The following is an 8,223-nucleotide window of genomic DNA, read 5'->3' as shown; positions in this document are numbered from 1 at the left end:
TACACCTTTAGTTCTCTCTCGGGCTGTTGCATAGGCATTGCTAGTAACACTAAATTATATGCGATTGATTTTTTATGTTGCTTTTAAAAACATTTCAGAAATGCACAAAAAATTGTGACATAATTATATTTATGAAACAGAAATTGTGAGGTAATACATATACCCCTCACCCCGTTTCCCCGATTAACTTCTCATATTAGCATATTTTTCACAATTAATAAACTACATTTAGTTTCACCTATTTTGTTTTATCTAAATCTCCCTTTCCCTTCCATTGCTCCCAGCCTTTAGTAATCAAAATTCTGTGTTCAGATTGAGCTGTTTCTAAAATTTTAACTTCCACAAACAAGGGAAAACATGCAGTATCTGTGTGTTTCTGTGTCCTGCTCATTTCGCTCAACACGATGTTCCGTTTCCATCTACTTTTCTGCAAATGACAAGATTTCATTCTTTTTTTTTAATAGCTGAATAGGATTCCATTGTGTAGATACACCACATTTTCTTTATCCATTCATCTGACGGACATCTTGGTTGACTCCGTATTTTGGCTATAGTGAACAGTGCTGCTATCAACATGGTGGTGCAGATATCTCTTTGATTCATTGTGTTTGAGTCTTTGGGGTATATACTAGGTAGTGGGATTGCTGGATCATGTGGCAATTCCATTTCTAGTATTTAAAGAAATCTCCACACTGCTTACCATAGTGGCCGCGCTAATTTACTTTCCCATCAACAGTGTATAGGAGTTCCCATTTCACTACATCGTCACCAGCATTCTTTACTTTTTCATCATAGCCATTGTGACAGGGGTGAGGCGATGTCTAATTGTGATTCTGACTTGCATTTCTCTAATGGTTAGTGATATTGAGCATTTTTTCAATATTTTTGACCATCTGTATTTCTTTTTTTGAGAACTGTCTTTTTAGGCCATTTGCCCGTTTCTTAACTGGATTGGTTGGTTTTTTTTATTGCTGAATTTTTTGGTTACTAATATATTCTAGATATTAATCCCTTGCCAGGTAGGTAGCGTGCAAACATTTTCTACCGTCTGTTGGATGTCTCTTCACTCTATTGCTTGTTTCCTTTGATCCGAAGAAGCCTCTGAGTGTGACATAATCACATTTGTCTAGTTTTGCTCTTGTTGCCTGAACTTTGGTTATCTTACCCAAGAAGTCATCTCTTACATCAATGTCTTGAAGTGTTTCCCCAACATTTTCTTCTAGCAATTTCATAGTTTCAGGTCTCACTTTTATGTTTTTTTTTTTTTTTTTGACAGGCAGGAGTGGACAGTGAGAGAGAGAGACAGAGAGAAAGGTCTTCTTTTGCCGTTGGTTCACCCTCCAATGGCCGCCGCTGCAGCCGGCGCACCGCGCTGATCCGATGGCAGGAGCCAGGAGCCAGGTGCTTCTCCTGGTCTCCCATGGGGTGCAGGGCCCAAGCACTTGGGCCATCCTCCACTGCACTCCCGGGCCACAGCAGAGAGCTGGCCTGGAAGAGGGGCAACCGGGACAGAATCCGGCGCCCCGACCGGGACTAGAACCCGGTGTGCCGGCGCCGCAAGGTGGAGGATTAGCCTATTGAGCCACGGCGCCGGCCCTCAGGTCTCACTTTTAAATCTTTGATACATCTTGAGTTGATTTTTGCATATGGTGAGAGGCAGGGATTTAACTTTATTCTTTAACATATATGCATTGAGCACTATTTATTGAAAAGACTATCCTTTCTCCAACGTATGTTCTTAGTACCTTTGTCAAAAATCAGTTGACTATATGTACATGGGTTAATTTTGGGGCTCTTTATTCTGTTCCGTTTATCTCTGTGCTAGTTTTTATGCCAGTGCCATGCTATATGTTTTAAAAAGATTTACTTATGTATTTGAAAGGCAGGGTTAGAGAGAAAAGGAGAGAGAGAGAGAGAGAGAGAGAGAGAGAGAGAGAGATCTTCCATCTGCTGGTTCACTTCCCAAATGAATGACTGCATCAACCAGAGCTGGGCCGGGCCAAAACCATGATCTTAGAACTCCATCCAGTTCCCTCATGTGGGTGGCAGGCACCCAAGTATTTTGGCCATCTTCTTCTACTTTCCTAGGTACATTAGCAGGAAGCTGGATTGGAAGAAGAGCAGACAGGACTCAAACCAGTGCTCATATGAAATGCCAGTGTAGCAGGTGGCATGCTAGCCATAACATATATTCATTACTGCAGCTTTGAAATCAGATACTGTGATGCCTCCAGACTCCAGCTTGATCCCTCTCTCTCCATCCCCCTGAATCACTTTGTCTATTCTCAGTCTTTTTTGATTTCATGTGAATTTTAGGATATCTTTTTCTAATTCTGTAAAGAATGTCATTGGCATTTTGATAGGGATTGCACTGAATCTGTAGATTGCTTTAGATAGTATATACATTTAATGTTAGTAATTCTTCCAATCCATGAGCAAGAAAATTTTCCCTTTTTTTTTTTGCCCTGGATGATTTCTTTCATCAATAGTTTATAATTTTCCTTTTACTTTTGTAGGAGGTGGTTTTTCAACTTGTCCGAAACCATAGAAGTAATGGCCCAATCTTTCAGCCAAAGAAATTGAGCAAGGCTAAGGAATCTGCCCGATATCAGAGAACCACTTCCGGTGGGGTTGGATATCATACCCAAAGTCCTGGATCTTAATTGTGTTAAATACTAACTGTCTCTCTGACATCAGCTCCAGCAGCACACACTCAAAATTTTTTTTTTTTTTTTTTTTTGACAGGCAGAGTGGACAGTGAGATAGAGAGACAGAGAGAGAAAGGTCTTCCTTTTGCCGTTGGTTCACCCTCCAATGGCCGCCGCTGCAGCCGGCGCACCGCGCTGATCCGATGGCAGGAGCCAGGAGCCAGGTGCTTTTCCTGGTCTCCCATGGGGTGCAGGGCCCAAGCACCTGGGCCATCCTCCACTGCACTCCCTGGCCATAGCAGAGAGCTGGCCTGGAAGAGGGGCAACCGGGACAGAATCCGGCACCCCGACCGGGACTAGAACCCGGTGTGCCGGCGCCGCAAGGTGGAGGATTAGCCTAGTGAGCTGCGGCGCCGGCCCACACACACTCAAAATTGTGCCCTCTGCTTTCACACAGAGACATTTTCCTTGGATGTGATTTGGGCACCCAGTTCATCTTTGTTTCCTTGGGATGAGTTATTTTATAGGCAACCTTGTGTTCTGTCAGGAGTCCTGGCAAGTCAACTCAGCCCTCCAGACCTGCATCAGCTGGATCTTCATGGATGAGGCTCTCAAACTAGAACTCCTGACACACTGTTTAAACTGATAACTTCTTTGCTGCTGCTCCTCTGAGTATCTCTTGAGCAGTGTGCCAACGTCCTCTTCAGACAAGCACTTCTTTGGCAGGATTTCAACAAAGATAACGTTTATCCTGCAAATATTTAGTACATGCCTACTGGTGAGGAACCATGTTAGGTGCTGGATGAGGAGTATAATTTTCGGAGAAATAAAAAAGCCCAGGCCACAACTACAACTTAACGGAGTTGAAGAAAATTGTTATTATGTTGAAAAAGTATCTGTCTTTATCTTCTCCCCACCCATGACAGACATACGTACACACACATACACACACACACACGGACACACTTGTACACGCATATAACTGATTCTAAGTTTTTCTGTTACTTTAGAAGTCAGAGATTGTTTTCTGCATGTGTGTATAGGAAAAAGCAATCAACAAATGTGATTTTGTGGCCAAACTGCATGTCTTGGTAACTCCAGAGTTTTCTGGGCTGGGAAGCTAGAGAGTTTTATTTTTTGAACAACTTAATTCTTTTGTCTACCTATATATATTGGACAGATTTTGTTTCACTTTCCTTTTTTCTTTGATGATTACAAATTCTTCTCAGAAATATGTTTAATTTTTCCTGTTCCATGATGTCATCCCTATTCAAAACCATCTTGTTGATTCATTCTGATATTATGTGGAAGGAATCCACTGGTTGCTTTTGGTCTACAGAGCATAAGTAAAAGGAGGTCCCCCTGAACCTCTTGCAATAACAGAACACAAAGTTTGTTCCAAAGAATGGACTTAAAAGAACACATATTTCCTTTTCCTCACAAATCTCCTTTTAAGTGTCTTTACAGTGAATCTGCCAGATGCTGGGATTTTTAGGCTTTCTATCATACACTGAAAACTAACAATTTTCTTTCCAAGCTCAGTAGAACCAGTGCTAGGGGCAATTTAGAAATAGACCATGGCTTTGTGACATTTTCTGACAATTTTTGACTATAATGTCTATTCTATTGTAACAGATATCTAACAGGGGGTGAAATGCTGCTAGAAAAATATTTTCTCTTCCTTTTATATTCTTACTAATTCATTTGCCTTCTGCTTCACAAATATACATACTACTAGTTTAAAATTAGCAGCTCACAATTTTGTGGTTTGGCAACTCCTCCTTATATCATAGTGAACTTGGTTGGCGCCGCGGCTCACTTGGCTAATCCTCCGCCTTGCGGCGCTGGCACCCCGGGTTCTAGTCCTAGTTGGGGCGCCAGATTCTGTCCCGGTTGCTCTTCTTCCAGTCCAGCTCTCTGCTGTGGCCCGGGAAGGCAGCGGAAGATGGCCCAAGTGCTTGGGCCCTGCACCCCATGGGAGACCAGGAGGAAGCACCTGGCTCCTGGCTTCGGATCAGCGCAGAGCGCCAGCTGTGGTGGCCATTTGGGGAACGAACCAACGGAAGGAAGACCTTTCTCTCTGTCTCTCTCACTAACTCTGCCTGTCAAAAAAAAAAAAAAAATCACAGTGAACTCAAGCTCTATTTAAATTGTTTCTGTGTTTTTCAGTCCAATAAACTGGCTGGTCTAAAGATGTGTCATGTGATGCTTCCTGAGAAATTTTGGAAGATACATGTTTTGAAAAATTGCTTGCTAACTTAATTAGGAAATTCTAGAGATAGTTAGAAAGCAGATCAGTAGGCGGGAGAAGAATTTATTGAATGGTGACAGAATCCTGATGCTAGAATTTAGATTTATATGTGTGTGTGTGTGTATGTGTGTGTGTGTGTGCGTGTGCGTGTGAAACAAGGGACCTTCAAATGAAGTTCACGGGAAATATGCATCATGAAAAAACTATGCATGACTTTCAAATTATTTTACACAAAGATACATTTTTATCTCTGTGTAAAATTTTTCAGGTCCATGAACTTTTAAAAATAAATGTTTTTTTTTTTTTTATTATTATTTGAGAGGCAGAGATACAGAGAAACAGGGACAGAGAGAAGAAGAGAGAATGTTCTCATCTGTTTTTTCACTCCTCAAGTGCCTGCACCAACCCCTGGCTAGGACTGAAGCTGAGAACCAGGAACTCAACTGAAGTGTCACACATTGGTTGCAGGGAACCAACCACTTGAACCCTCGCCATGCCGCCCAGGCTATACATTAGCAGCAAGAATTTTCTGAAGTATCCTCATATACATGTATATATGAAGATATACAATGTAGTATTAAAAGTTAGGAAATTCAAATATATTTAAAAATATATGCATTCTACTTCCATGTCAAACTGCTTTGTAAGTAAAACTCTAATATGAATATCAGGTTTTATGCATTAAGCTATGTTCTGGAGTCAAAGCGCCAAGATATACTACATTTGATCAGAAAGGTGAGCAATTGGGGGTTCTAGGGTGGCTGATTAGGGAAAAGACCAGGGGAAGACAGCAGAAGAAATGTGGAGGAAGTGCATTCCTGGGAAGAGCTGGAGAGACAAGGTGCGGACATGCAGCAGTGAGCAGAGACACCACGCGGGACTCCTGCAGCAGGATGCTGGAGGACACACCAGTAGCTGAGACCTACTGAGACTTCGAGTTTGGACTGAAGCCCTAGTAGGGGACAGGGTACCCACTTAATGCAGAAAAAGAAAAACACATTTCTTCCTCTCCATCCCCCCGAAAAAGTGTCTGGCAACCCATGGGGAGAAGGTGCCAGATGGAGACCAGCAGAGGCTGTGGTGGTTCTTGGTCAGGCATGTGGCCAGATTTTACCAGAGGGAATAATCTGTATTTCCCATGACTTTGAGTCTGGCTGGGAGATTTGATGGGTGGTTGGGCACCCACGTAGGTCTGTGAGGTTCTCCAATCCTCTCGGCATCTCACGGGCTCCAGGGCTCAAGCTGCCAAGGAAGGGCACCCATAGGCAGTTGGCTCTGGGAACGCTTCTGCTCACTCTGTGGAAGACAGGCTTGCGGGCTGAGTGGATCTTCTGCAGCCCATGACTGCAGGAGCCTTGCATGCTGTGACTGTGGGAATTCTGTGACTGTATGTAGGGCGTGGGGTGTAGCTGGGCAATCACTCTGTCTGGAATTAGAGGCTCAGAGCTCCCTGACAGCTTGGAGTGCGTCCTTGCTGACACTGAAGACCGCACAGATCCTTGGTGTGATTCGTGTAGCAGCATGGGTGGTGGTTGTACCAACTGTGGTCTAACGCTGGTCACTGATCAGATTGGAAGTGAGAAGCTGAGGTTGTGACTGCACCAACAGACTTCATCATACCCTCTCTGCTGACATTAGAGATCTACCAGGCACAAGTTGGGTGTCACCCTAGATTCTCACTCCGACTTGAAAACTGACCAGAGTTCTCTGGCTCCACCCAGTACACACCTCCGGATACTAACTGAAGGAGAAAACACTCCACTGAGCCATGGAAGCATAGTTCAAAGATAGCGTCCATAGAGGAGAAAACCAACAAGTATTTCCAAAAATGCTTAAAAATAAATGCAGAAATACAAGAAACAAGAAAAAGGAAGATAATACGACTCCCCAAAAGGAACACAGCAATACTTCAATATCAGAATGTGACAATGAAGAGATTGATGAAATGTCTGAATAGGAATTCAAAAGAATGATCACAGGGTTACCGAGAAGCATGAGTTAAAGAAATCCATACATGACATGATGAAAAATTTTGCCATGAGGTAGAGATTTTGAAGAGCAATCAAACTGAGCTATTAGAAATGAGGAGCTCAATGTGTCAAAAATACAGTGGAAAGCTTTTTTTTTTTTTTTTTTTTTTTTTTACAGGCAGAGTGGACAGTGAGAGAGAGAGACAGAGAGAAAGGTCTTCCTTTACCGTTGGTTCACCCTCCAATGGCCGCCGCGGCCGGCGCACCGCGCTGATCCGATGGCAGGAGCCAGGTGCTTCTCCTGGTCTCCCATGGGGTGCAGGGCCCAAGCACCTGGGCCATCCTCCACTGCACTCCCTGGCCACAGCAGAGGGCTGGCCTGGAAGAGGGGCAACCGGGACAGAATCCGGCGCCCCAACCGGGACTAGAACCCGGTGTGCCGGCGCCGCTAGGCGGAGGATTAGCCTAGTGAGCCGCAGCGCCGGCCCAGTGGAAAGCTTTAACAACAGACTTGGTGATGCAGAATATCTGAGCTAGAAGACAAATCTTTGGAAATATCTCACTCAGACAAAAAAAAAAGAGAGAGAAGAAATTAGAAACATTAAAAACAGTTTTGGAGATTTATGGGATAACATCAAATGACTCAACATAAGTATCTTAGGAGTTCGTGAAGTTGTGGAAAGAGAGTATGGATTAGAAGGCCTATTCAGTGAAATAACAACAGAAAATTACCTTAATTTGGAGAAGGAAAGGGACATCCAAATATAGGTAGTACATAGAACTCCTCCTAATAACATTAACAGAAAAGATCTTCACCATGACACATTGCAGTCAAAAAATTCAGCAGTAACAAATACAGAAAAAGTTATAAAATGTGCATGAGAGAAACGCCAGGTTACCTTCAACGGAGCTCCAATTAGAATCACTGCTGATTTCTCATCAGAAACCCTATAGTCTTGGAGAGAATGGAGAGACATAGTCCACGTCTGAAAATAAAACAACTGTCAACCCAGAATACTGTGTCATGCAAAGCTCTCAGCTATGAATGAAGGGGAAATAAAGACCTTCTATAACAAATAGAAACTGAAGGAATTTGTCAACACTAGTCCAGTCTCACAAATGATGTTTAAGGATGTGCTAAACAGAGAAACTCAGAAGATAGTCATCATTATGAAAGAATGTAGGCAGAATATCTTCTGGTAAAAGTACAAAGCAATCCAGTGCAAACAATATGAATATTTACGGAAAAATGCAAGGCCAGGTCTTATCAATAGTAACCTTGAACGTAAATGGTATAAATTATCCAATTAAAAGATATATACTGGATGAATGTGTTAAAAAACAAGATCATGGC

This window comes from Oryctolagus cuniculus, chromosome Y (genome assembly GCF_051225735.1).
Source record: "Oryctolagus cuniculus isolate XC-2025 breed Fujian yellow rabbit chromosome Y, ASM5122573v1, whole genome shotgun sequence".
NCBI classification, from domain to species: Eukaryota; Metazoa; Chordata; class Mammalia; order Lagomorpha; family Leporidae; genus Oryctolagus; species Oryctolagus cuniculus.
The sequence above is the reverse complement of the archived record's forward strand: the minus strand, read 5'-3'. Positions refer to the sequence as shown.